The 20,634-nt window shown below is 40.1% G+C and overlaps 1 protein-coding gene and 1 pseudogene across 2 annotated transcripts in view; one reads left to right on the top strand and one right to left on the bottom strand.

The window, feature by feature from the left end:
* FLT1 (fms related receptor tyrosine kinase 1) overlaps positions 1-20,634 on the top strand; it is a 194,517-nt gene that overhangs the window by 32,179 nt on the left and 141,704 nt on the right. The window lies entirely within an intron of this gene.
* Positions 9,601-9,993, bottom strand: LOC116562262 (annotated as a pseudogene).

The raw sequence follows: 20,634 nt of genomic DNA, 5'->3' as shown, positions 1-20,634 counted from the left end.
GGGGGAGCAGTGGCCATTAGGTCCTGTATTTATCATGTCTGTATTCCTGTAATAGTCCACAGCTATTTGCAGAAAATTACAAGTTCCAATATCATAAAACACTTGCACAACTTGTTGGATATTAGAAAATTATCTATCATAATGATCGTTTCTGGATAAGGAAGGATTATGAAATGCATTGTATTTCATAGGTTATTGTGGAATACACACATATACATACATATACTGTGAATATTATATGAGCTCATTAGGAAAATTGTCATGATAATATTATGAGACCATTATTTTTAAATAGCACTGATACTAAAAGATGTTGGAATCAATAATGGTAACCATAGAACAGTCTTCTGAATCTTGTTTGCTAATTAATTTAATCAGCGAATATTTAGGAAACAGTTACTATGAGCCTATAGCTGTACTACTATGAATAGTAACACATATTTTGTTATGTTTCCTGGTAGGGTGATATTGGTCTCATAATCACACCTTATTAAAGTCCAAGGTAGCTGTGATATAACCCATTAAACAATCATAACTTTTCCAAGGAGCCTAATATTTTATGTATCTCTCTTTTCATTATTGTATTAACTCTCTCACTGAGAAAATTTGGTCTTCTGCTTCCATTGTTACTGAACACTTCCATGACAGGTTTATTTTAGTTCAGGGGCACAAAACTTATCTCTGATGATTCAGAGCCTTAATAAAACTCCAACCATTTCCTAATACACAGCTGTGGCTACTCACTAGATATTAACTTGGTTATCATGTATTTATTACTGTTGAATATTTACTTTAGAATATGTTTGGGGGATTTTAGCCCAAATAAGCATCTGCAGATTATTGGGATTTCATTTTATTTTTCTATAAGGATAAGTAACCCTATGTAGACACATCTGTTGAAAAGGTAGATTTGTAGTCTAACGGGGTTTTCAGAAAAATAATCAGGAGTATAGCTCTGTCTACATATCACCAAACCCAGCATGTAAACTACGAACAAACTATTATTTAGGCATTATTGATTGCCTGCTGAGTAACAGGCACAGTTCCCACCTGAGCACTGATTAGGATGTAACATCTGATGTGTAATGTACAGAAAAATCAGTATCAGTGCTTTTTCATTCCAGCTTGTGTAAATCCACCAAACCTCTGGCATGATGTATTAAATCAATTTAAGTACCCAAGTAATTATATTTAACTACTTTACTTAATTACTGAATTATCTAGTAAATTTAAATTTCCACTAATATAATTTCTTACATTTGTTTCAATGTAAAAAACTAAATGGCATAAAGTAAATGAAACCATTTGTTTAAAACAAATGGTTTCATTTGTTAAAATTGGCTCCAGGTCAGCCATTCCTCAAAATTAGAGGATTTCATTGAAAATATTACTGTAATATATGAGTTAGGACTGTTTAAAACAAATGGTTTCATTTACTTTATGCCGTTTAATCCTCACAACCATCCAATGAAGCATCATTCTCTGAGTTTTACAAGCAAAGGACTAAGAATCCACTTCACATCAGGGCTCTTTTCAGGAGTCATGGAAAGTGCTAGCACCAGAACAAGGTGGCCAGGCTTTCCCTTCACATTCTCAGTGGCAGGAGGAGATCAGAAGGGGCAAGACTAAGGCAGGGAGGCCTGATAGGGGCCTGCTCTGCGCATCAAAGCAGGAGGAAGGAGGTGTCCTGAGTTCACTTTGGTTGTGGTGGGGAAGGAGAGTTGATAGAATTGGGGGATTCATTGGCCTTGGTGATCAGAGGTTGGGTGGCTGAGGGAAAGAGGGGAATTAATGGAATACTATGGAATACTCAGAATCCTGGAAGGGGCCATTTGGTCCCATAGTCAGGTGAAGCTTTGCCACACTAAATTACATGGATGCAAAGGCACCATCATCGTCCTCCTGTCTGGATATACCCTTGGTAAATATGATGTGCATTTGTAAAAATTGCTTTGTTGAAAATGAATTGAATCCCTCATTAATTATAGCTACAAAATACCAGGTCATAAACAAAAACAAATTACGAAGCACCTCCTAATTGCAACAGAGTACAATTCTTCTACTAATTTCTAGAAGAATGGTAATGTTAGGGCTATTTAGGTGGATTTCATCCCCTTGGAGAGAAAAAGGAGCACTTTTGCACTCCTTTTCTGACACTCTGATATACACAGGAAATTGGCTCCAGGTCAGCCTTTCCTCAAAATTAGAGGATTTCATTGAAAATATCACCTAATATATGAGTTAGGACTGTAGAGTAAGAAAACTGACCAGACAAGTTTTTTAATGGCATTCTCCGAAGTAATTAATACTTCTCTTTAATTTAGTTAGCAAGACCTTAAACTTGGCGTGTTGAGCTCCCCACACTGTGAAGTTAGCTTGTATCTCTCTCTCATCAGCTGCAAGTTTCTAGGGCCTATTTAAATATCATATCTCCTCTTGAAAAATTATAATCGAAAAGCAAAAATGACGGGGGCAGGGTAGATCCCTTCTAGTTCATCCCCGTAAAAGAAACTCATCTCTTTTCTTCTGTTTCTTTTTACTTTGATTGTTTTCCTCTCTGGCTCTGTTAAAGTCAATGGGTTGGAGCATTTTTCTAGCAAAATTTTCCACAGTTGATTTTCCCTATGCATAAAACTCATGAGATTTGCATAGCAGCATAATTTGAGGTAGAAAATTTATCGAATGCATTGGGTATATAGCTGAAAGCAGCAAAATTTCTAACAACTTAGGTATTCTGGGAGATAGTAATAATTATGTGAATGTGTTTAGTGGGGGAAAAAAAAAGCTCTGCCTGGCTATGAAACCTTGAGCAAGGAGAAACCCTACCAGTGCAGATATTCTGAGGAGGATTCTTTTTTTATTTTTTATTTATTTTTCTGAGACTGAGTCTCACTCTGTCACCCAGGCTGTAGTGGAGTGGCAATTCAGAGGAGGATTCAGTGCACTCATTTGTACTGAACTTCAGATTTCCTTAACAGCTGTTACTTAATTATCTCTGAGAGAAAGGGAGTTGGTATTTCTTCCATGTTATATATGAGAAAACAACCTCAGTGACTTGTATGAGCTAGACAGAGCTCGTACAGTGAGAAGCCAGGACGGGGCTCCAGGTAAGATCCCTAGGTTAGGGCTATATCCCCTGCACTGGAGTTGCAGCTCTTGACATCAAACTATGAGCTAATTGTTGTTTTTCAAGATGGAGTTTTGCTCTTGTTGCCCAGGCTGGAGTGCAATGGTGCGATCTCGGCTCACCGCAACCTCTGCCTTCAGGGTTCAAGCAGTTCTCCTACCTCAGTCTCCCAAGTAGCTGGGATTACAGGCATGCGCCACCATGCCCTGCTCATTTTTTGTATTTTTAGTAGAGACAGGGTTTCTCCATGTTGGTCAGACTGGTCTCAAACTCCCAACCTCAGGTGATTCGCCCACCTCGGTCTCCCAAAGTGCTGGGATTACGGGCATGAGCCACTGTGGCTAGCCTAGTTGTTGTTTTAATTGTTAAGAACATAGATTATATAGTTACTAAAATTTTTAAATCTCGAATTTAATTTTTTTCTTTTTCTTTCGAGGAAAAATTTACTAAGTTGAGCAGAGCTTTTGAAAATATGCATCCAAATTCATTAATGGGCTGTGGAATTAAATGAATGGGTTGCAAACCTCATTGAAAAAAAAACAGCTGGGAGCTGGGGCATGCCCCTGTCGTCTTGGCTATTTGGGAGGCTAGGGCAGGGGGATCACATGAGCCCAGGATTTGAGGCTGCAGTGAGCTGTGATTACACCTGTGAATAGCCACTGTACTCCAGCCTAGACAACATAGCCTGTCTCAGAAAAGAAAAACCAACCCAGGACAGAAAAGAAAACATCCAAGTAAATTGCAAAGAGTAAGGGTATGCATTGTTTAGTAAAACTATTTTTGTTTCAATTTTATACACACATTTATCCATTATAGCCACATAAATGTAAAGTACATATGTGCACGTGCATGTGTTTAATGGGCCTGATGTAAAATGTATTTCTTATTGTGAAAGTTAGCATAGCAAGTTTAAAAGTTGCCAGGACAGGCCATATCTATTATTTAGGTAAGCAGTGCCGATTGTAAGCACTGGGATTTTTTTTTTTCTCCTTTTTTTTTTTTTCTTTAGGCACACCAGTACTGAAACAGAGGCCTGAAGAAAAACGTGGCAGTGGAAAGAAACCTTCTCCTTTAGCTGATTTGGGTCCACTGCTTTTGAGTGGTCCTGTGTAATCCACTCATTTAATTCCTGAACTGAGTTTTCCCACTCAGAGGCTTAGCCCAGGAGTTTCCACTGGCAGGAGTCTGCCTGCAGATGTTGATTCCATACCTACTCCACGCCAGGCCCTGTTGTTTGTTCTGTGGGAGACACTAAAAGCAAAGTCACAGAATCCTGTAATTGTTGAGTCCCCCAGTTACTTTCTAGGACCATGGCTCACGGATTTGTGAGTATTTTTTAAAGCATGAGTTTTATTTTTTAAAGACTAACTATTGTTCAGAAGTAGGTCTCTAAGGAGTGAAGAGGGCTCCGTTAATATCCTCTAATGAGGACCCCTATTCATGTTCTGTGAGGCGTGGCTGTTGTTTCAGCACTGCCTGCCTTTAGATCCCTTCCCAGATCTGACACAATTTGGTACACACAGGAGGCTCAGCCAACACTGCCCAGATGGGTGATGGTTGGCAGATGGTGTTTGTTGCCCAATCTGCCAGGCTGGTATGGCAAGTCCAATAAACATCTCCATGGAACCGGCAGGGACAGCAACAGAGCAGCAATCTGTAGGCTTCTTTGCTGAGGCTTGCCGCCTCTACTTTCCCCTGAGGGGGATCAGAGGACCCTTGTAAGGTGGGAATGCACAAGGAACATGGGCCCTTCATCGCCAGACTGAAAGGAGGTGTTCATGCTTTCATGCAGGTCAGCACCGTGATGGGCAGAAAGCGGCACATGGCTGAACAGATTGCCAAAGTTTCAAAAATATGTCAATGGAATCACTGTCATAATTTCACAAGAGAAACTTGAAAGACAAAATATTGTTTCTATTCATCACAATTCTCCTCCAAGGGAAAATAAGCAAAAACAGCTTACATTTTGTAGGAAGAAAACAAGAAAGCTCCCAAAATAAAACACAAACTCTTAGCCACATTAGTTGGTTGAAATTATTAGGCATGGATTTCTTAGAAAATCTATGACATTATCTAATATTGCTTGACTAATGTCTAGAGTTTTCTGTATTTTAAATTTCCGTTTTCCACATGGCCTCATTCACTCCTTCCCCTGTCCATCCAAAGAGCTCCCCTCCCTTACTCACATCACCCCTATCCCTAACATGTGGCTTCTTCCATGTATTACCTGAAAAGTGTGTTTATTCTACCACTAATCTTCCAGTAGGAACTGGTTTCCAAAGTTTGATCAGGAATTGTCTAGGGTTTCTACCATAGAGTCGCTTTAGTCCTTGCATCACCAGGAGGCCACAAATGCAGACAGCTTGGGTGATGAATCGCGTTTTTCTTCTCACATCCTTACATGATGCATTTGCTCAGGAGACAGGTGAACATATTGGGGTGAACAAAGGTGGGACTCTCAGTCTCTGGCTGACACATCTGGAAGCCCAGGTGAGATTCCAAGAATGACAGTAATCTGAGACTGACTTGCATCTGCAGAATTGTCCTTCAAATTCTCTTAAAGAATTCCTAGGAATTTTCTGGCACATCTATACACATCTTCATAAAAAATCTAGTACAAGGTCAGGTATTGCTGGATTTATTTTTTCATTTTGATGAAGACGTGGAAGGGGAAACAAATATGTCTAGGGTTTAAAATACACACTGATGATGACATTGTCTGCAATCACAGATTTTTTTCTTGGGAAACAGACCCCTCCACAGCCCGGCTGTGCACTCCCTCTAGGGCTGAAGTATGAAGGAGATTATCCATTCTATCCATCACTGGTAGACAGCTGATGAGGACCACCTGGCGAGAGTTTAGAGAACAGAAACTTAACTCTTAACCATTTTCCTTTCCAGCTACGTGAAAATTGGATGGAAGGCATTCTTGATATCTTTAAGTCCTGCCATGTTACATTTCCCTTGTAAAAACATTTCTGTCATTAAACACCAAGGGAGCTTGACTATAGAAGACCCTGACATGTGACTGGGACAGAAGCCACTCGTGGGTAGACTTCTTGGCAGTCAGTCATCTTTGCCCCTGCCCCAGACATGTATTCTCCTAGGATGTCCTAAGAATGTTATCCTTAACACTTGGTGTGTGGACCTGTAAAACCATTTCCTCAGAAAGAAAACAATTTCTGGGGCTCCTTAAAATCCATATCAGAAAAATTTGACATGCCAGCTCTCTAGAGCCACATTGCTAAGACTTACTAGCAACAACGTAGTTGTACATCGTCAGGCATTTAGTAGAGCTACATAAGTACTCAGAAATAATCAGAATGAACATAGTCCTGAATAAGCCACTTGGACACAATCTAAGACTTTGAAAAGTTGTTGACTATGGTGGAATTATGAAATCTAAAGATGGGCCAGGCGTGGTGGCTCACGCCTGTAATCCCAGTACTTTGGGAGGCCGAGGCGGATGGATGACTTGGAGTCAGGAATTCAAGACCCGCCTGACTGACATGGTGAAATCACATCTCTACTAAAAGTACAAAAAAATTCCCCGGAAGAGGTGGCATATGCCTATAGTCCCAGCTACTTGGGAGGCTGAGGCAGGAGAATTGCTTGAATCCAGGAGGTGGAGGTTGCAGTAAGTCAGGAACACACCACTGCACTTCAGCCTGGGCAACAGAGTGGGACTCCATCTCAAAACAAAAAAAAAAAAAAAAAGAAAGAAAGAAAAAGAAATCTAAAGATGGTAATGAAGCCCAAAGGCAATAAAATTGACCATATTCTCGCATTTTTCCCTTCCAATCAAGAAGTGTGAAAAATAATGAATCAAAACTTTATGGTTTTACGATTTTAAAAAATCTCCCTCAAGTGATCTTTTAAGAAAAATAAGCAAGGAACTTTTTCAGAAGAAATCCCCTTAAGCTAAAAAGGCCTTAAGTTTATTGCATTTCATAACCTTAACAATAATAATGAAATGCTTGCCTTGCTTGTAGATGAGGAGGTGATCCGTTTTTCTCTTTATGGTCCTTCCAGTTCTAATACTCTACAGTTTTTCCTTTAACTATGTAAAATATTTGTTGTTTGTCATTTGATGTATTTTTGCTGAATTATGTTGGCTAGCTGATTGTGTTGCTCAAAATAGGTAGCTTACTAAAGCAGTAAAGACCCCTCCCTTCCTTCCTTCCTTCATCAAATATCAATTAATAAGCTACGTTAGAAACAATATGATACTGGTTTCAAATCCCTATTTGGATACTAGTAAGTCTTGGTCTTTGACTTTGGACAAATTGTTGAATAAGGTGAATGGTTAGCATTTAGATGGGTCTTAATCCATGCTGGTGCCATCCTAATAAGCACTTTGCATTTGTTAACAGATTTTATCCTCACAGCAATCTCTAAAGTACTGCTCTCATTTTTAAGATTGTGTGTGTGTGTGTGTGTGTGTGTGTGTGTGTGTGTGTGTGTGTGATTTTTAAAAATTTTTTCCTAGAGCAGTTTCAGGTTCACAGCAAAACTGAGAGGAAGGTAGAGATTTCCTATACACCCTTGTCCCCACATGCATAGTCTTCATTATCAACATTCCCCACCACAGTGGTACATTTGTTTCAATCAATGAACCTACAACTAAACATAATAATCACTCAAGTACAAAGTTTACATGAGGGTTCGCCTGTGGTGTTGGACATTCTATGGGTTTAGAAGAACATACAATGACATGTATTCACTATTGTAGTACCACACAGAGTATTTTCACTGCCCTAAAATCCTCTGTGCTCTACTCAGTCATCCTTTCCTTAATCCCAAGCCCTGGCAAACACTTATCTTTCTTACTGTTTCCATAGTTTTGCCTTTTCCAGAATTCATATAGTTGGAATCATACAGTATGTAGCCTTTTAAGATTGGCTTCTTTCATTTAGTAATATGCATTTAAAGTTCCTCCATGTCTTTCCATGGCTTAATATCTCATTTCTTTTTGTTGCTGAATAATATTCCACCATATGAATTATTTTTATGTTCATAGTTTATAAATTTAATATTCATTATATAAATTCATTATATATTCATTATATAAATTATATGCTTATATTCATAGTTTATTTACCCATTCACCTACCAAAGGACATCTTGGCTGCTTCCAAGTTTTAACAATAATGAATAAAGCTGCTATAAACACCCATATGCAGGTTTTTGTGTGGATGTATTTCTTCAGCTCCTTTGGGCAAATACCAAGGAGCATGATTGCTAGATTTTAGGGCAATAGAATGGTTAGTTTTATAAGAAACTGCCAAACCGTTTTCCAAAGTGGCTGTCTTGTGTTGCATTCCCACCAGCAGCAAATGACAGTTCCTATCACTCTGCCTCCTTGCCAACATTTGCTGTTGGCAATGTTCTGGATTTTGGCTGCTCTAATAAGTATGTAATGATATCTCATTGTTATTTTAGTTTGCATTTTCCCAATGACGTGATGTGGAGCACCTCCTCATATGCTTATTTGCCATCTGTATGTCTTCTTTAGTGAAATGACCCACTTTAAACGGTTGTTTGTTTTCTTACTGATGAGTTTTAAGAATTCTTTGTATGTTTTGGAAAACAATCCTTTTTCAGCTGTGTTCTTTTGCAAATATTTCCTCCCCGTCTGTCCCTTGTCTTCTCATTCTCTTGATGTTGTCTTTTGCAGAGCAGGAGTTTTCAATTTTAATGAAATCCAGCTTGTCAATTCTTTTGTTAATCATGCCTTTAGTGTTGCATCTAAAAAGTCATTGCCATACCTAAGGTCATCTAGGTTTCTCCTATGTTATATTCTAGAAGTTTTATAGTTTTGCATTTTACATTTAGGTCTGTGATCCATTTTAAGTTGATTTTTCTAAAGAGTGTGTCTAGACTCATTTTTTATGGTGGTGGTTGTTGTTTTGTATGTGGATGTCCAGTTGTTCAGCACCATTTGTTGACAAGATGATGTTTGCTCCTTTGTCAAAGATCAGTTGACTGTATTTATGTGAGTCTATTTCTGGGCTCTATATTCTGTTCCACTGACCTATCTGTCTATTCTTTTGCCAGTATCACACTGTCTTAATAATTATAGCTTTATAGTAAGTCTTGAAGTTAGGTAGTGTCAGTCTTCCAACTTTGTTCTTCTCCTTCAATACTGTGTTGGCTGCTCGGGGTCTTTTGCCTCTCCATATAAACTTCAGGATCAGTTTGTCCATATCCACAAAATAATTTCTGGGATTTTGATTGGGACTGCATTGGATCTGCAGATCAAGTTGGGAAGAACTGACATTTTAACAATATTGAACTTTTTTTACCAAGATGAAATATCTCTTCATTTATTTAGTTCTTCAGTTTTGTTCATCATAGTTTTATAGTTTTCCTCATATGTATAGATTCTTATACATATTTTGATAGATGTCTAGGTATTTCATTTTTGGGGGTGCTAATGCAAATGGTATTGTGTTTTTCTTTTTTTTTCTTCGCATTTTATTTTTATTAAGCACTACATAACACACTGCATGCTACATAATATACTGAATAATCTTCTAGTAGGGGTAGATGACCATAACTGAGTTATTTTTTCATCAATCAGGAAAATGCTTCTTTAATCAATGTTCTCCAAACCCTTTGACATAAGATGAACTCCAGAGATGCGCCTCTTTCCACCAAATTCCATGGATATAAAACATGAGCAACCCTTTTTTCCTGGCCGCCGATAGTCAACCTGTGGATGTACGAAGTAGCCAGTCCTGGAATAAGCACGCACATGCCCGTGGCGGCGAGTCCAGGGAGAATCTCGAACCACATCTCTGCCCGGTTACCTAGGCCAAAACCCTACATCTGGGTCCTTGAAAGGTGACTGAGCTTCAGCTCTCTTCCCAGTCGGTATTGTGTTTTTCATTTCAATTCTACTTGTTTTCATTGTTGATATATAGGAAAGCGACTGACTTTTGAATTTAACTTTGTGTCTTGTAAGCTTGCTATAACCTCTTACTAGTTACAGGGGTATATTTGTTGATTTCTTTTTGATTTTCTATACAGATGATCACATCTTCTGTGAACAATGACCATTTTGTTTTTTCTTTTCCAATCTTATACCTTTTATTTCCCTTTCTTGTCTTACTGCATTAGCTAAGACTTCCAGCGTGATGTTGAAAAGTAGTTGTGAGAGGGAACATCCTTGCCTTGATCCTGATCTTAGGGGGAAAGTATTATCATAGCCATCTCCATTTAGTTCTCAGAAAGGTTAAGTAACTTTTTCAAGGTTATATAACTAGTGCAGGGAAGAGATGGCAACAAAGCTCTTGCCTGTAACCACCTCCCATGGTCAACAGTGCATATATGCAAAACATTTAGGACAGTATTTGGTGTGTAGTATGCGCTATATAAGTGTTAATTATTATTACTACTACTACTCATTATTACCATTTTTTGAGCTTGGTTTTCTCAACTGTAAAATGCGAAGAGTATTACTTCCTGGGGCTATTAGGAGACTCAATGAGATCATATAGACTGCCTAATACTCAGGAGTCAGCAGTGATCAGTAGTAATCCCTATGTGTGAAAAACACTGTGCCAGCCAGAGTAGAAAGTACAAAGAAGATACCCACAACTGTTAAGGGGCCTGCAGTTCGATAGGTCAAAGAAAATAGGTTACAATTAACCATAATGCAGAGCGTGATAGGAAAAGAGCAGTAAGAGGGGTATGGACTGGGGATGGTCTGCCTGGAACATTCTACCCTTCCCCACTCCCCCCGCCCAGCTCTCCTGTAACAGCGCACTCTTCCTCATCTTTCAGGTCTCAAGCTAAACATCACCCCTCTGGGAAGCACCCTGGTCCCCCCCCCAACTCAGGATGGTGCTCCTACTGACCTTTCATACAGGACTCACTTCTCACAAGCTCTAAGGACAGGACTGAGTCCATCCTGCTTACCATGATAGCCCCAGGACCAGCACAGGGTCTAGTACACAGAAGGTGCTCAGTAAATCTTTGATAAATGAAAGAAACACGGATTTTAAGTATATTAGTCTTATCTGACTCCCTTGACTTTAAAAAGGAAATTGAGGGCACACTGAGAAAATGAGATAAATCTGGGGACTAAAATCACACGTCTTGTGACTAAATCATGATCCCCAAATTTTCTGACACACTAGAGCAGTAAACAGGGATTAGCCCAATGAGATTTAACAGGAATACATGTAAAGACCTGTATTTGGCTTGCAAAACCCACTAACTACCCTAGAACTGGATTGGGGAAGCCATGGCTGAGACAGCACACATGCAAAAGACTTCAGACTTTTGGTTGACTTCATATTTACCGAGAGAATGTATCCAATCTTGGGATATATTAAGAAATATGTAGCACCTAGCCAGGCACAGTGGCTCACACCTATAATCCCAACACTTTGGGAGGCCGAGGCAGGTGGATCACTTGAGGTCAGGAGTTTGAGACCAGCCTGACCAACATGGTGAAACCCCGTCTCTACTAAATACACAATTAACTGGGTGTGGTGGCACATGCCTGTAATCCCAGCCACTTGGGAGGCTGAGGCAAGAGAATCACTTGAATCCAGAAGGTGGAGGTTGCAGTAAGCTGAGATGACACCATTGCACTCCAGCCTGGACAACAAGAGTGAAACTCCTTCTCAAAAAAAAAAAAGAAAAGAAAATTATAGCACCCAGAATAAAGGTGGTACCAGACTTACTGTTTAGTTTACACCTCAAGAGGGACATTAAAAATAGGAATTTCAAGCAAATTATTAATCCCTCTACACTTCATTGTCACCATCTTTAAAATGGGTGCCTCTTAGAGTTGTGAGCATTAAGTAATTTGATGATTTTGTTATTTTCATTGGCAAGGAATCATTGAAAGTACTGAAATAATTTAAAAATGTAAAGAACTGGGTGGAAAAATAGGAAACATGAAGGTGACAGTCTCCTTCAAAGTTCTCTTATGTGAAAAAGAGATTAGGCTTCACCTTTATAATCCTAGATGGCAGAAAACTAAGAATTTCAGCTTCAGTTAAGGAAACACTTTCTGACATGCAAAGCTGTCACGCAGTAGAAGAAATCGTCCTGGGGGTGGTGAGTCCCCATGCATCTAGGAGGAAGGCACTCCCTTGGTGAGACCAGATCAGATGAGGCCTCAGGACCTTTCCACTGCTGGGATTCATTAAGCACCTGGTGTAGGTCACTATCATTTATTGATGTCCGGCTCAGGCTTGTTATTAATACATACATCATCTCATTTCATCATTGCAACAACCCCATGAGAGAAATTCCATTATCAGTCTCCTTTACAGAAAAGTTGAAGAAATTTAATACTATGTTTAAGGCTGCATACTTTATAAATTATCCAGTCAAAGCTTTGGGCTCAAGTCTGGTTGGCTCCAAAGCCCCTGGTCTTTCTAACGTGTCCTTGCCTGGGTTGCCACCCCAACTCCCCTGGACCTTTGTGTACGTTATAAAATAGGAGAGAAGGGACAGGAGTGCGTGCAGGGTTGTAAACTGGAAGTCTGCAGGCTGGATTCAGCTGGCATACATGTTTTGATTGGCAGGCACAGCACTTCTGGCTGCCAATGCTTAATAGCTAGAAGAGTTCACCTAAAAATTTCATTTCCTACTTATCTTTAAAAACTGGAAACACTAGCCACACTGGCCCATATTTCCACTTGGCAACAATGGATTGCAGCAAGCAGTGACTGCCTGCTTCAGACATGGGCTCATGTTCCCAGCCACCACCACGCCTCCTGTCCCACCTCCAGTTCCTCCACTTGTGTTCCTGGCCCCCGGGGGGATGTCAGTGTGCTACATCCAGTGTGAACATTTCAAGTGAACGCATAACTAATCATGAATTTAGGAACAGGAAAGTGCCTGTCCCACATTCCAGGTGAGGAAGTGGAGCCCTAGAGAGTTCCGTGGCGGCCCAGGTCATCATGCAGCACTTCAACAGAGCCTGCCTCCTGCCTCCTCTCACTGACCACCCCGCCCCCCTGCGCCGCCACGCGCGGGCACACACACCAGCTGTGCTGGTGGAATGCATCGGGGCTGCACTCTAGGAAAAGCCAGTGTCCCCGCTGCAGAGGAGTCTGACCAGGCATCCTCTGCACCTGAAAGGAAATTTCCTCCCCAGTCTCCAGAAAACATAATTGTTTTTTTTTGTTTGTTTGTTTTTTGAGACAGAGTCTCTCTGTCGCCCACACTGGAGTGCAGTGGTGCAACTCGGCTCACTGCAACCTCCGCCTCCTAGGTTCAAACGATTCTCCCACCTCAGCCTCCCGAGTAGCTGGGACTACAGGCACCTGCCGCCACGCCCGGCTAATTTTTTAAATTTTAGTAGAGACAGGGTTTCACCGTGTTGCCCAGGCTGGTCTCGAACTGCTGGGCTCAGGCAATCCGCCCACCTCAGCTTCTCAAAGTGCTGGCCACCGCGTGAGCTGCCGTGCCCGGCTGACTGTTGGTTCTGAGGAGGTCCTCACCATCTCCCAAAAAGTCCCCAGCACCTTACAGCAGAGAGAGCTAAGCAGAGAGTCTGATGACTCAAGGTTGATTCACATGGTGAGATCAGTCCCTTGCTTCCCATTTCTAGTCCCCTCAGAAGGCTCCACGTTATCCCTGTCTCGGCTCTCGTTTCTCCCACTGCGAGTGTGGATATTTGAAGATGTAATTGTCGGCTTGAGTCATTCAGGAGTGTCAGGGCCAGATAGGATCTGGAAGCCTGAATTCAGTTTTGGCTCAGCCATTAATCGTATTCCTGCGCTTGTGGCAAGCTCTCTCCTCTTTGGGCCTCAGTTTCCTCATCTGTAACATGATAGGCATTATTAGGGTATCTTAAAAGTCCTCTTTAAAGTTTTATAATGTTATGATTCAGAGGCAGAGCTGGGAATAAATAATAGAACTTGGGACACGGCCAAAAATCTTAGGAGTAGAAAAAAGATTAATAGTAATCTATTAGAGTTCTTTGCTTTTGCTTTCTTTTTCATTTCCCTCCCTCCCTCCTTACCTCCCTCTCTCCTTCCTTCTTTTCACCCTGTCTCCCTCCTTTCTTCCGTCCTTCCCTTCTTCCTTTCTCTTTTCTTTTTTGCTTTTCTTCTGAGATGCCTCAACTGATCAAGATGAAGATCTCTGACTGAGGTCAGTCATCTGGTGAACAGAACCTAGAAACTGCCAGCCAGCTTCGTGTGAATACCCAGAGGGCACAGAAAGCTGAGACATTCTTGATCTTATGGTCCATCAAGCTTAAATCTAGCCAGCATTCCACTCTCACTGAGATCTTCAACTCACTTATGTAGATCTTAGCTGTAAATTTTTAAAATGAGGTCCCTACTTCCCTTCAAGGCAGGTATTAGTACTTTTGCATCTAATCAACATGAGCACTCTTGTGTGTGAGATGTGTGTGCTGTCTGCTCAGCTAGACCCTGAGGACTTGAGTCCAGGGACTGTCCATGTGCACAGTGCTGGGTATATGATACGTCCTGATTTCACCTTTCTTGCTTGCTTCATCTTATATGTTCTCCATAAACATCTGTTGACAGTGTGCCAGGTGTCCACCTCTGCTGGACGTTGGATCGAGGGGGTCATTTATCCTGATCCCCTGCTGCTAGACACCCACATTCCAAAGAGCATTCCAGGGGCCTTAGATGAAGCCAGAGGAAGAGAAAGGGAGCATCCCTTTTCTCTCCTTTCTAGCTCTTCTCCTTTTCTCTGCTCTTGCTAGTCAATCTGCTGTTTTAAGTGGGGCAATGCAAAAAAACAAACAACAAAAAACAATGTCTTTCTTCTGAGGAAAGGCGGGTAGTAGGCAAAGGGCTCTTTTTTAGAAAGAGGGATTTCTTTTTACCACACAAAATAATACATTTTTTAATGTTTCATTTTAGAATGGCATCTTGAGTCTGAAACACAATGACTTAGAAAAGTTTACCCTGCTCAAATAGAAACATTTGTGTAACATGTAAGTATCTGTCTAGATGGCAGAAACTAGCAACTGATTTTCTGATATTCCCAGGCCAGTCTTGGTGAGATCTTTTCATCACTTTTGAATTTGTATATGAATCCAACAACAGTGGGGACAGTTGCTATATTTTTAGCTAATAAATTATAGTTGAGGTTTTTATGATACTCATTTGGATGATGAGGATAGCTTACTAGGAGATATTAAATTGCACATTCCATGTGGACTATAATACCCACACCAGGCAAGTATTCCCATCTACGTGAAGGCAGAGATGTTTCATTATGCTACCTGCTGATCTGAGGCTGCCAAGAAAGAAGTGAAGGGTATTTGTTTTTTTCTTAGAGACAAGGTCTTGCTCTGTTGCCCAGGCTGGAGTGTGACACTGCAACCTTGAACTCCAGGGCTTCAGTTGATCCTCCCATCTTAGTCTCCCAAGTAGCTGGTACTATAGGTGCGTACCACCATGCCCAGCTAATTTTTTAAATTTTTTGTAGAGATGGGGTCTCACTCACTGTGTTGCCCAGGCTGGTCTCAAAGTTTCAGCCTCAAGCAATCCTTCTGCCTTGGCCTCCCAATGGGCTGGGATTACAAGTGTGAGCCACCACACCCAGCCTTGAAAGACATATTTAAAATCATCATGATTCTATCACAGGGGAAAATTTTATTTTTTGTGAGTGGCCGAAACTGGATGTGGGAGGGGAGTGGGAGAGAAATGCTGCAAAGACTCTTAAAGTGAGGAGTTTACCCTGGGTTATCTGGAGGAACCATTCCAAATCAACCAGCTCAGGAAACAGTGTATCATCATTTCTAAGGAAGAGACTAAAACTCTCTTTTTGTTCAAACTAAGTTTTATTGAGATATAATTTACATATCACACTCATTTAAAGTGATGAATCAGTGGTTTTCAGCATACTGACAGATATATGCAACCATCATCATCACAGTCAATTTTAGAACATTTCATTGCCTCAAAATGAACTCCATACGCTTTAGCTATCACTCCTTATCCCCCACATCTCCCCAGCCCTAAGCAACCACTAACCTACCTCCTGTTCCTATAGATTTGTCTCTTATGGATATTTCATATAAATAGAATACATAATTTGTGGTCTTTTGTGACTAGTTTCTTTCACTTAGCATAATATTTTTGAGTTTCTTTCATGTTGTATCATGTATCAGCACTTGATTTCTTTCTATTGCTGAATAATATTCTATTGTATGGACATATCACATTTTAGCTATCCATTAATCAACTGATGGACATTTGAGTTGTTTCCACCTTTTGCCTATTATGAATAGTGCTACAATAAACATTTGTGTGCAAGCTTTTGTGTGGACGTAAGTTTTCTTTCACTTGGGTAGATACCTAGGGGTGGAATTGTGGGTAATATGGTAACTCCATGTTTAAGCATTTGAGGAACTGCTAGACTGCTTTCCAAAGTGGCTGCACCACTTTACATTCCCACCAGCAGCGGATGAGAGTTCCAGTTGCTCCACATCCTTGTCAACACTTGTAATTATGTCTTTTTTGTTATAGCCATTTTAGTGGGTATGAGGTGAATCTCATTGTGGTTTTGATTGGTATTTCCATGATGGCTTATGATGTTAAGTATCTTTTCATTTGCTTATTCACTGCTTGTTTATCTTCTTTGGGGAAATGTCAATTCAAATCCTTTTCCCATTTTTAATTGGCTTGTCTTTATTACTGAGTTGTAGGAATTCTTCAACTTTTTATTATTTCATATAATTGTATAGTATATATTTTGTATGTAGTTTATATGTAGTTTTCTTTTTCTTTTTTTTTTTTTTTTTGAGATGGAGTTTCGCTCTTGTTACCCAGGCTGGAGTGCAACGGCGCAATCTTGGCTCACCGCAACCTCCACCTCCTGGGTTCAGGCAATTCTCCTGCCTCAGCCTCCTGAGTAGCTGGGAATACAGGCACTTGCCACCATGCCTAGCTAATTTTTTGTATTTTTAGTAGAGATGGGGTTTCACCATGTTGACCAGGATGGACTCGATCTCTTGACCTCGTGATCCACCCACCTTGGCCTCCCAAAGTGCTGGGATTACAGGCGTGAGCCACCGCACCCGGCATGTAGTTTTCAAAATATAAGTTGTATATACTTCTTTTGCTAAATATATTCCTAAACACTTTATTCTTTTTGATGCTGTTATAAATGGAATTGATTTCTTAATTTTGGGTTCAGATTGTTCGTTGCAAGTGTATAGGAATATAATTCATTTTTGTACATTGATCTTATATCCTGCAATCTTGCTGAACTCATTTATTAATTCTAATAGGTTTTTTTTAGTGGATTCCTTAGCATTTTGTAACATCATGTCATCTGAAAATAGAGACTGTTTTCCAAAATGCCTGTACCATTTTGATCTTCCCAATCTGGATATATTTTTCTTGCCCAATTCTTCTGGCTAGAACCTCTAGTACACTGTTGAATAGAAGCAGGGAGGGTGGACAACCCTGTTTTATTCCTGATGTTAGGGGAAAACGTCCAGTGTTTCACCATTAAGCATGATGTTAGATATAGGGTTTTTTGTAGATGCCATTTATTAGGTTGAGGAAATTCAGTGCAATTCCTACTTTCCTGAGTGTTTTCATCATGAAAAGAGCTTGGATTTTTGTCAGATCCTTCTTCTGCCACGTTAACATTTTCATGTGGGTTTCGTTTTTTATTCTATTGATATGATATAGTAATTACATTGATTTTTGGATGTTAAACCAGTCTTGCATTCCTGAAAACAATTCCACTTGGGCATTGTACACAATTCTTTTTATATGTTTCTGAATTCAGTTTGCTAGTATTTTATTGAGTTTTTTGCAGCTATATTTTTAATAGATATTGGTTTGTAGCTTTCTTGTGGTGTCTTTGGTTTTGATGTCAGGGTAAACCTAGCCTCATAGAATCAGTTGGAAAGTTTCTCCTTCTCTATTTGTTGGAAAAGTTTGTGAAAAATTGGTATTAGTTCTTTTTGTTTGGTAGAATTGACTTGCCATCTGGGCCCTGGCTTCCCCTTGTGAGCAGTTTGTTATTGTTGTTGTTACTAATTCAGTCTCTTGTTATAAGTCTATTTGGGTTGTCTAATTATTGTTGAGTTTGTTTCAGTAGTTTGTGTGTTTCTAGGCATTTGTCCATTTCATCTATGATCTAATTTATTGGCATGTAATTATAATATTCCTTTGTAGTGCTTTTTAATTTATAATTTTAATAGTAATGTCTACTGTTTCATTTTTTTTTAGTCTTGCTCTGTCGCCCAGGCTGGAGGATTGTGGCATGATCTTGGCTTATTGCAACCTCTGCCTCCTGGGTTCAAGTGATTCTCCTGCCTCAGCCTCCAAGCTGGGATTACAGGCACCTGCCACCATGCCTGGCTAATTTTTGTATTTTTAGTAGAGATGGGGTTTCACCATGTTGGCCAGGCTGGCCTTGAACTCCTGATCTCAGATGATCTGCCCACCTCGGCCTCCCAAAGTGCTGAGATTACAGGCGTGAGCCACTACACCTGGCCCTTTTTTATTTCTGAATCTAGTAATTTGAGTCTTGTTTCTTTTTTTCTTGGCTTGTCTGGCTTAAGTTTTATTAGTTGTGTTCATGTTTTCAAAGAACCAGCTTTTGGTTTAGAAAATTAGTGAAACTGGCTGGGCATGTGGCTCACACCTGTAATCCTAGCACTTTGGGAGGCCGAGGCAGGTGGATCGTAAGGTCAGGAGTTTGAGACCAGCCTGGCCAAGATTGTGAAACCTTGTCTCTACTAAAAACACAAAAATTAGCTGGGCACAGTAGCGGACACCTGTAATCCTAGCTACTCAGAAGTCTGAGGCAGGAGAATCGCTTGAACCTGGGAGGAGGAGGTTGCAGTGAGTTGAGATCACGCCACTGCACTCTAGCCTGGGTGACAGAGCAAGACTCTGTCTTAAAAAAAAACAAAAAGGAGACTGGGTGCAGTGGCTCATGCCTGTAATCCCAGCACTTTGGGAGGCCGAGGTGGGCGGACCACAAGATCAGGAGTTTGCGACCAGCCTGACCAACATGGTAAAACCCCATCTCTACTAAAAATACAAAAATTAGCCAGGCATGGTGCCATGCACCTGTAATCCTAGTTACATGGGAGGCTGAGGCAGGAGAATCACTTGAACTTGGGAGGTGGAGGTTGAGGTGAGCCAAGAGTGCACCATTGCACTCCAGCCTGGGTGACAGAGCAAGCCTCCGTCTCAAGTTAAAAAAAAAAAAAAAGAAAGAAAAAGAAAATTAGTGAAACTAATTTGCTCTGTTGTTTTGCATTCTCTATCATTAATTTCTACTACAATCTTTATTATTTTCTCCTCTATGCTTCCTCTAGATTTAGTTTTCTGTTCTTTACCTAGGTAGAAGTTTAGGTTATTGATTTGTGATGTTTCTTCTTTATCAATATAAGCATTTATAGCTATAAATTTTCCTCTAAATACTGTTTTGGTTTCATCCCATAAGTTTTACTATGCTGTATCTTCATTTACATTCATACCAAAGCATTTTCTAATTTCTTTTTTAATTTCTCCTCTGACCCACTGATTATTTAGGAATGTGTTAATTGCCACATATTTGTAAATTTTTCAGATTTCTTTCTGTTATTGATTTTTAATTCCATTCCACTGTATTCAGACAAAATAGTTTGTATTATTTCTATCCTTGTAAATTTATTGATGTTTGTTTTATGGTCTAGCATATGGTCTATCTTGAAAAATGCTCCATGTGCACTTGAAGAAAATATATACCCTGCTGTGATGAGTGAAGTGTTCTGTAGATTTCTACAGATGTCTGTTGGGTATAGTTTGTTAGTAGCGTTGTTCTGGTGTTCCATTGCCTTTCAAAAGTCTTGTTTCCATTTGTTCTATCCACTTTTTTCTGAAATGGAGTCTTGCTGTGTCACCCAGGCTGGAGTGCAGTAGTGCAATCTCAGCTCACTGCAACATCTGCCTTCTGGGTTCAAGCGATTCTCCTGCCTTAGCCTCCTGAGTAGCTGAGACTTCAGGCATGCATCAAGGTGCTGGCTAATTTTTGTATTTTTAGTAGAGATGGGGTTTTGCAAGTTGGCCAGGATGGTCTTGAACTTGAACTCCTGACCTCAAGTGATCCACCTGCATCAGCCTCCCAAAGTGTTGGGATTACAGGCATGAGCTGCCATGCCCAACCCATTATCCAGTCTTGAAAGTGGGATATTGAAATCTTCATCTATTATTGTTGAACTGTCTATTTCTCCCTTTGATTCTGTCAGGTGTAAACACATTGCTTCATGTGTTTTACTGCTCTGTTATTAGGTGCATATATGTTTTTAATTGTTATATCTTCCTCAAGGATTGACCCTTTTAATATTATCAAACACCCCTCTCTATCTTCACTAACCATTTCCTCACTAATCATTTCTTATTTAAAAGTCTATTTTGTCTGATGTTAGTATAACCACTCCAACTTTCTTGTGATTGCTCTGAAGCTCTGTTTTTGAGTTGTCAATGGCTTTGATGGGCAGTGTAAGTCAGTGAAGAACCTGCTTCTTTTCTTTTCTTACTCAT

This window comes from Sapajus apella, unplaced genomic scaffold (genome assembly GCF_009761245.1).
Source record: "Sapajus apella isolate SASKATOON/1434 unplaced genomic scaffold, GSC_monkey_1.0 scaffold32, whole genome shotgun sequence".
Lineage (NCBI taxonomy): Eukaryota > Metazoa > Chordata > Mammalia > Primates > Cebidae > Sapajus > Sapajus apella.
Note: the sequence above shows the minus strand (reverse complement) of the source record. Positions and strands in the feature narration are given on the sequence as shown.